Genomic DNA, 7,816 nt, shown 5'->3' on the forward strand with positions numbered 1-7,816 from the left:
GAGTCGTATGTGGTCGTGGGAGTAACACGAGTCCTGATTCTGGTTTGATATTCCCATCCGGCCTCCTCGCAGTGAAGCTACTGTACATCTCAGAGCGCCTGTGTCCAGAAAATGCATTTACATAGCACTACCTGCTGGTCACAGAATGGAACTGCACTCGTGAATCAATGGGATGACTGAAATTCCATAGAGTTGGTCTGCAGCTACGCATGTGAACGTGCACATACGAACGTCTGACATATGTGGGCCAGTGTGGACGCCAGCCCTGCATCCTTGTGCTTTTTCATTCTCATTGGATGAACTTTTTTTCTTACCTATGAATATTCATGAACTTTGATTTTGCACAGTGTATATTGATGCAAAGCTCAGGACTGGATATTCAGGCACCATTAAAGTGAAATGCTGCAAGTTTAAACTGCCGCTGAGGAACATGCAGTAATTCTGCTCTTTACTCACGTATGAATGGGGGGCATGGGTAGCCTCTCTCTCTCTCCTCCGCTCTTCTATGTCTCTCTACCTCTGGAGTTTGAATGACTTTGGGTGAGTGTCCCCCACCCTCTCTCTCTCTCGCTCCTCCTTACACCCCAAACCTCTCCCTCTTATTAAAACAACACGCCAATCTGTCGTTGCCCGGTAAAAGGGGTTTGGGAGACGCAGCAGCCGTAAAGGAGACTCCACACACACTGTCGTCTGGAAGGAATTAGACAGCTGAGGCAGCCGCAGAGAGACAGACTTCTGGCCACTTCTCTGCGCCCTGTCTCACCTGGTTGCTTAGAGGGGAACTTTAGAAACAATTACACATCTCAAAATGTCAATAATTTAATCAATCCTTTTTTTCCCCTCTCCTCACATTTTTAGCCTGAATGATGCAGCCAGAGGTGATGCCTTTTCGTCTTATGGTAAAGATGACTGAAAGTGCCAGAAGTTGATGGAGAAGAATATTTATCATTTCCACAGAGTCTACATTTTATTTATACTTTTTTACGTGAACGATGCCAAAGTTGACTGACGTGACGCGTGCGTCCTCACACCTGAGATGCTGAACTCCAGAGAAGACCAAGAACAAACTTAGAGGACGACTTTTTTTTTCTTTTGAATGAATGAGGATCGTCTTGAGTGGATTCATGAGACTCACCACTGCTCCACAAGTGTCCCTTAAAACTGTGTCAAGACTTTCTCTCCGGGTGGAGCGGCACCAGAGCCGTCGTAGCTGACCGCATCTTCACTCCAGGGACTGACCACAGGACAACAGCTGCTTCAAGGTACTGGGTGGATGATTGTTGTTGGAGGTGATTCCCGGCTGCATGCTGACTGACAGTGATGAATGATACGCCACCATCCAAACTCCATTAGTCAGGAGCGCACTGTGCGTTTTTACGCATTAAGATAAAAAAGTTAACATGTTTAAGCACCAAACATTTTAGAGCTGTTATTATGGTTTATTTCTTAATTTGGACCTCGTTGAGGTCTCAAGTGTTAAGTCCAAAAAAAGTGGGCGATGGTGTAAAAATGGGGGGCGGGGGTGAGAGGCAAACAGCTGTTTTCAGGGCTTTTATTTTCCACACAAGACATGCGTTAAGGGCGGACAAAATTAAATTTTCAATGTGTTTTTATAAATTAAAAAAATAGTTTACTTCTCAAAACAACCTCACAGGTTTATTTTGGTCCCCACGGTTTATTTTGGTCTAAGAATAAAATTATATTGGTGACGTCGCGATGTGTACGTCATTCTGACCAAAGAATTGACCAATGGGAAGGCATGATTCACGACTCCCAGTGGGTTTTGCAGCGCGTATTTTGAATTAGGGAGTGGGTTGAATACGGCACACGTGGAGAGTAGAACAGTCAACGTCATGTGTCCACGTTAATCCAGTGGTTAGTTAGTGATCGTTTATCTTCACTGGAGACCAGAGTGACATCACTGAGAGGTTTTTTGGCTGAGTGCGTGCTGTTGTCATCCAGTTCAACTGAACATCTGTCACATGGTCTGCAGATGGACATGTTACTGTGTCTGTCAGAGATTTCCTGACATCTATCTGTGATGAGCTGTAGATTTTTATCTTGCAGTGGAAACCACTGGTTAATGATGCAATCGAGGAAACATTTGTCCTACTGTCACTGCACGTGTTTTTTGTTGTGTGCATCACTGAAGTAGGAAGATGTATAATTTATGACGCTCATTTGGGTCATGATCCCAGCCCTCAGGGGAGTTTGTGTGCAGATTGTGAAGGCTTAGTAAACACCTCAGTTGTAAGGGGATGTCAGTGCAGCATTTAGCTAGAAAGCAGAAAGCTTGCTTTGTAAAAGTGCTGAAAAGTAACTTTGTTTGCACTCCCTGCAGTTTACAGTGTGTCAGAGACACATCCATGCCACAGGATGTTTCTCTGCACAGCTCACAGAGAAGTTAGCGACTTCACAGAGGAAGGCATTCCAAGACTGGTCTCCATTAGGGCTCACGTGCCATGACTGTTCACAGCATGGGTCCTTCAGTGCACAAAGCCTTGGGGCTGGCATGGAAAGCCACAGAGTGTGTATGTGCAGCCCCTCCCAAACACACACCACCTACCTCATCTGTTCCAAGCCCGTGTGGCTCAGTGAGGCAGCTCTGTAGCCAGGAAGACAGTAAAAGTGAAAGCCTGAATTGCCAGTGCCACAGACTGGCTGAGACAGACTCACAGACGAGAGTGATGCCAGGGCAAGGGTAACAGTCGAGTGTTAGTCGGCCCAGGAGTTGCATAAAAATATGCTGTTTTGAGTAGGTGCAAAGCAGGTGTCTTTTTAACCTTCTGTGTTTTTAAATAAACTGATGATTTGATTTACCATCTGTTAAACTGACTTCAATGACCTGGAAGATGGGATCGGGCTTTCTTTGAACCTAATGACAACCAAACATTTCTCATCCATTCCTTTTAGACAGATTGTGAGCTTCTGTTTCTGTTATCTCGTAGTCGTGATAACAGAGAAAGCCTTGAAGGGAAATAGCGTGCAGGTTAAACAACAGTTATTTTAGAGCGGTGCAGATAAACATGTGTTGTCTGAGAGCGAAAGTGTCGGGTCAGGGGTTGACGCGCAGGCCAAATCTTTGTGAAGTGGGTCATTTCGAAAAAGGGGATTTTGGATTCAGGGGAAAGCACACATTCACAGAGTGGACGTCTGAAACATCAGCGTTACTGTGTGAGGCAGCGGAGCCTCGCGCTCTCAGCTGAGCTGCAGCAGTTGTAATTTGGCTCAGAGTTTTGGAGCCAGCCACAGTGGTGTAAGTCAAATGCTTCAGCTGGCAGTGAGCGGAGCCAAGACCTTCTCCAAGTCTCTCCCCCCCCCCCCCCCCTCCATAGCATGACTGCTTTCTTCTACTCATTCACAAAAAACAGAGAGAGATGAGTCAGCACAGGAGATGAGGTGTGAAAACACCAATCCACCAGCTCTCCTTAAAAACCTGAGGCGACGTTTCCCTCAGCTCTAACATCCTAAACTGTGGCTTCCTACTTTCTTTCCTTCCTTGACAGCCAAACTCTATCAACCCACAGTGATGCAACCAGGAACTTTGTGATAAGTAGAGAAAGAGATGATGCACACACTGTGAAGAAATCAGAGTAATGTAAAACACACACACACCGCCTGGATGTCGTAATCGGCAGCCGTATCACACCTACCTCTAGTGTCACACCGAGGAGGAAATGAAGAGGCAGTCGGGGGGGGGGGGGGGGGGGGGGCAAGGAAAAAAAAGAAAATGGGGGAGGTAAAAGTTAACTCGCTGTTTAATGTTGTACCTTTGCCACTTCCAGCTCTCCACCTGATTCCAATCATGTTCAGAGCAGGACCAGAGAGGTGCAGTGGGTGGTGTTTGGATTAGTGCTCCAACACTGGACCAACTGTGACCACTTGGGTGTCTGCAGGGGAGTATGGGGTGGGGTGAGTGTGGCTTCGTGGGGGAGGGGGATCTGACAGGAAAAGGAGGGAAAGTGGAGCAGTGGGGGCGGGGGGGGAGGGGGTTATTTGCTGCAGACCCATTCATATCAGTTACCTGGGAGAAACTATGTTTACCAAATGATGGGACGTGACCCAAAGGTTAGCCTTTGGAATGGGAACTGAATATTGAAATCCAAACTGATTTCCGTCATAACTTACTGCAATATAGAGGTTTGTTTTTTGTTTTTTTTACTGCGGAGCCATTGCCTTTGTTAAATTTTATTGCCCTTCTGCCTCTCAGGAAATGTGCTGCATGGAACCTGATGAGTTTTAATATATTTAAACGAGGTAAAGACAGAGGGCATTTAGCAAATTTATTTTTTCCATATCAGTCAGTTTAAATGCATATATGGTATGGTATTTTTTTTTAAAAGGGTCTCCACTCATACACCTACATTTTCTTCCTGTGAGGGCAGATCCCTGGTCTAGAGCAGCATTATATTCACTATAAATCTGTTGGATGATTACAGGGACTAAGGAAGTTTAACATCAATTTCCTGTGATTGTGTGTGTAATTACTTTGATATTTATTAACTTTCAATGAAGAACAAACTTTGCCTGTTTCTTTATCTTAGTTACAGAAGAGTCATCAGGTCACAGTAAAGTGGTCAAGCAGCATATTTCACATTTAAAATACGCTTTTGTGTATTTTTCAACATGAGCTGACGCTTGTTTGCTAACAGCTAAAAACTGTACTCACTGCTGGTTGGATAATTAGACTGTAACAATTTAAGGAACAACTTGCAAAAATGTGCTGATTCAAAGATGATTTGGTGTCGACACTCAATGACTTCTTCAGGGGAAAGACTTGGAAAGGATCCAACTCTTCACTGCACTTAGAGGGCCCTCTGCTGGACCCTGTTGTAATTGCAGTATTTCAGACCAGGTTGTTGGAGTTGCAGTTGGAAAAGCTGATATTCTCACTTTGAATTTTGAGCAAACAAATTTGAGCACATTTTCAAATTTTGAATAAAAGTGATATTGGTAGAGTTTTGTAGAACAACGATCCAACTTATTATTTTTTAAATCATGAAGGAATGTATATCAAGTTATTGAATGTTTTTTTTTTTTATCTTCATGATTTAAACTTTTTGCAGGGCTTTTTGTGGTGTATATTTCAAACATGTCTGACCGCAGGCCCTGTGGGTTTACTGAACAGTTACTGCAATAAAATTGACATTCTTTATGATTTGCCCAACAGAGCTAACGCTTTTAAAAGTCATTTTTATTACATTGTGGCTCCTCCTCATTCATATATTGCATGTGCAGTCTTGGACAGCCACAGGTGTTGTAATCCAGATTAGTCTATGGGGCAGTATTAAAGTTTGATTTGTGAATAGCTGTCATGTAGCTCAGGCTTCCAGCTGTGACTGCTGAGTCACAATAATATTAAGACGTGAGTGTATTGTTATCTCACAAAACTTATTTTTGGCCCTGCTTCAGATTTATATACAGTACTGCCTGAACGGTGAGTCATCACATTCCCTACATACATTCAGACCAGTACCCCTCTTCCTGTGTGCACCCATGTACACTAATCAAACCCACACTTGCTTAGCTTGTATGTTTGCACAAACATGTGTGCACACATGGTCAGAGTTAAGTGGGTTTTATATATCGACAGGCCACATAAAGCACACATCTGACAGCTTCAGACTGTTGACATGCATGAGGGTTTTTCACAGCGCAGCGAACGAATCCCTGGTCCACGGCCATGCTAACGCCTGACACATGATGAATGCTAACAAGTTGATATAAGACTTTGGTCCAGAGTCAAACATCTGTCACAAAATTATTTAAGCAAAATTCAAACCACAACTGCTGTAACTCAAAGTAAGTTTAGTTTAGCCTGAATGAACCATGGGTCAGTGGGGTCTGTAAGATGTGGTTTGACTGGACCCAGTGTGAGATACAATGTGGTGAAGTCTGTGAGTCCGGACTGAACAGTTCCTTCATCGATCGATTGATCAATGTCTTTTATTATTCCTACTCATCCACCTAACATGGTCAGAGCAGTCTCATTCCTACAGAATCACAACAGAACATTTTATTTTAACATTTTATTTTTTATATACTGCCAGTGCTCAATGGCAGTTTGATGCCAAAAACCAACCACAAGTTATGCTTTTTTTCAGAGTTTTCATTTTTTCCATGTGCTTAAAAACTTCTATTTTGTCCATGCCTGTCCAGATTTTGACATCATTATCGTTTACTCACGTCAGCACTTTTCTGACATCAAGGCTTTTAAATCTTGTGGGTCAGTAAGGGGCATCATCCAAATGAAAAGTCAGTTGTATGATGCCAGGATGTTTGTCTTTGTCCCTGGTTATATTTTACACTCTTAACTACAGAAGTAGTGGAAAAGTTTACACACTGCAAGATGTGTGATTGAAGAAAAGATTAATATTAGTGCACAGTGTAAAGGCTGTGGTTCAGCATGAAGATCCACTCACAGATCTAACCCAGCATCCAAACAAACATGTTGACAGTGTCAAGTGTCAATCACATCACTTGGAACTTGTTTCAATACTTGGAATGATTCAACACAAATACACAGCTTTGTTAATGGACTCATTCACATGTGATCGTTTCACCTTCACTGATGCATGTCATGTTACTGAAAACACCCACAGACGTCTGTACACACACCTGGTCCTCTCTGGTCCACATCACACTGTTGACCCCTGAGGTAATTATGTGATTGTAGGCGTTAACTCCCAGCGGTTTTCGCCAATTTATTATTTTTCTGAGTGAATCTGTTTTGGCTGTGGAAACTAATAGTTCGACTGACCCCTCTTCTTTTCTGGGCTCCACACCCAGAGTGAAGAAGAAGAGCAAAACAGTGTCACAGGAATCCCTGCCTTAATTGAATTTGGCTTCACTCACTGGATTCATGAAGACAAATAAAGCAGGGAGAGAGCCTGCCTGTAGAGTACGACCCAAATGTTTTGGAGTTCACGAATAAACAAGTGTAAACAGAGTTTGTATGAGCTCTTTTCTAAGTAAATCCCTGCTGTATGTGAACCGGTCAGCCTGTGTTAGACCTGTAATGTAGTGTAAAGCTGTCATGAAGGTAACACATTCTAAGACTGGTCCTCTGACCTCATATTTATGAGTTTGACAAGACAAACAACCTTAGAATTCACACATCACAAACTGTTAGCCACGCACAGTATATTTCCACGGCACATTTATGGTAGAACACGTTTGCTGCTCAACAGTGGCGCGGTTCATTCAAAGGTGATGTGTGGAGACACAGTAAAAAGTACTTATACAGACTGTGTATGAAACACATGTACTGAGTACATGTATATTAGACGCACACCCAACTGTACATGTACAAACTGTTGGAGGGCTGAGATGGAGGCTGGTCACTGCCTAACTTAATTAAAAACATGTATGTTAGACACACACACACACACACTGATGTGTGTGTGTGTGTGTGTCTAACGGACTGGTGTTATAGGTTTTTATACAATACATGCATGTGTGTGTGTGTCAGAGGTCTTGTAAATGGGCGGCTGATTTTAAGAACCTTGCCACGTGCCTAAGAAGGCCGTCTAACGCAGACTGTTGGCCTCTTTTCCAGTGATCAAATGAGCAAGACTTTAGAGCTGAGCCAAGGGGTGTGTGTGTTACTGTGTGTGTGTGTTTGTGATTGTTTGTGTGTGTGTGCACCTCTCCAACCCAGACTTTCTCAACCATTATGTCTCCTGCTTTGTTTCACTCTGCTGTACTTTTGATACAGCTTTTTTTCTCTTTTTTTTTTTTACTGTCATCGAGTTTTAACATCCTTCTCTCGTCTTGCTTTTCTCTGAAGAGTTGCACCTCTTCCTCACTTGCTTTT

The 7,816-nt window shown here is 43.2% G+C and overlaps 1 protein-coding gene across 1 annotated transcript in view; it reads left to right on the forward strand.

Moving 5' to 3' along the window:
- The first annotated feature begins 637 nt into the window (after nt 1–637).
- has2 (hyaluronan synthase 2) overlaps nt 638–7,816 on the forward strand; it is a 16,085-nt gene continuing 8,906 nt past the window's right edge. The window contains exon 1 of the mRNA XM_008323955.3: nt 638–1,262. The gene's annotated coding sequence lies outside the window, so the exon portion shown is untranslated. The remainder of the gene's footprint in view (nt 1,263–7,816) is intronic.

The sequence above is a fragment of the Cynoglossus semilaevis genome, chromosome 13, assembly GCF_000523025.1.
Source record: "Cynoglossus semilaevis isolate Cse_v1.0 chromosome 13, Cse_v1.0, whole genome shotgun sequence".
Lineage (NCBI taxonomy): Eukaryota > Metazoa > Chordata > Actinopteri > Pleuronectiformes > Cynoglossidae > Cynoglossus > Cynoglossus semilaevis.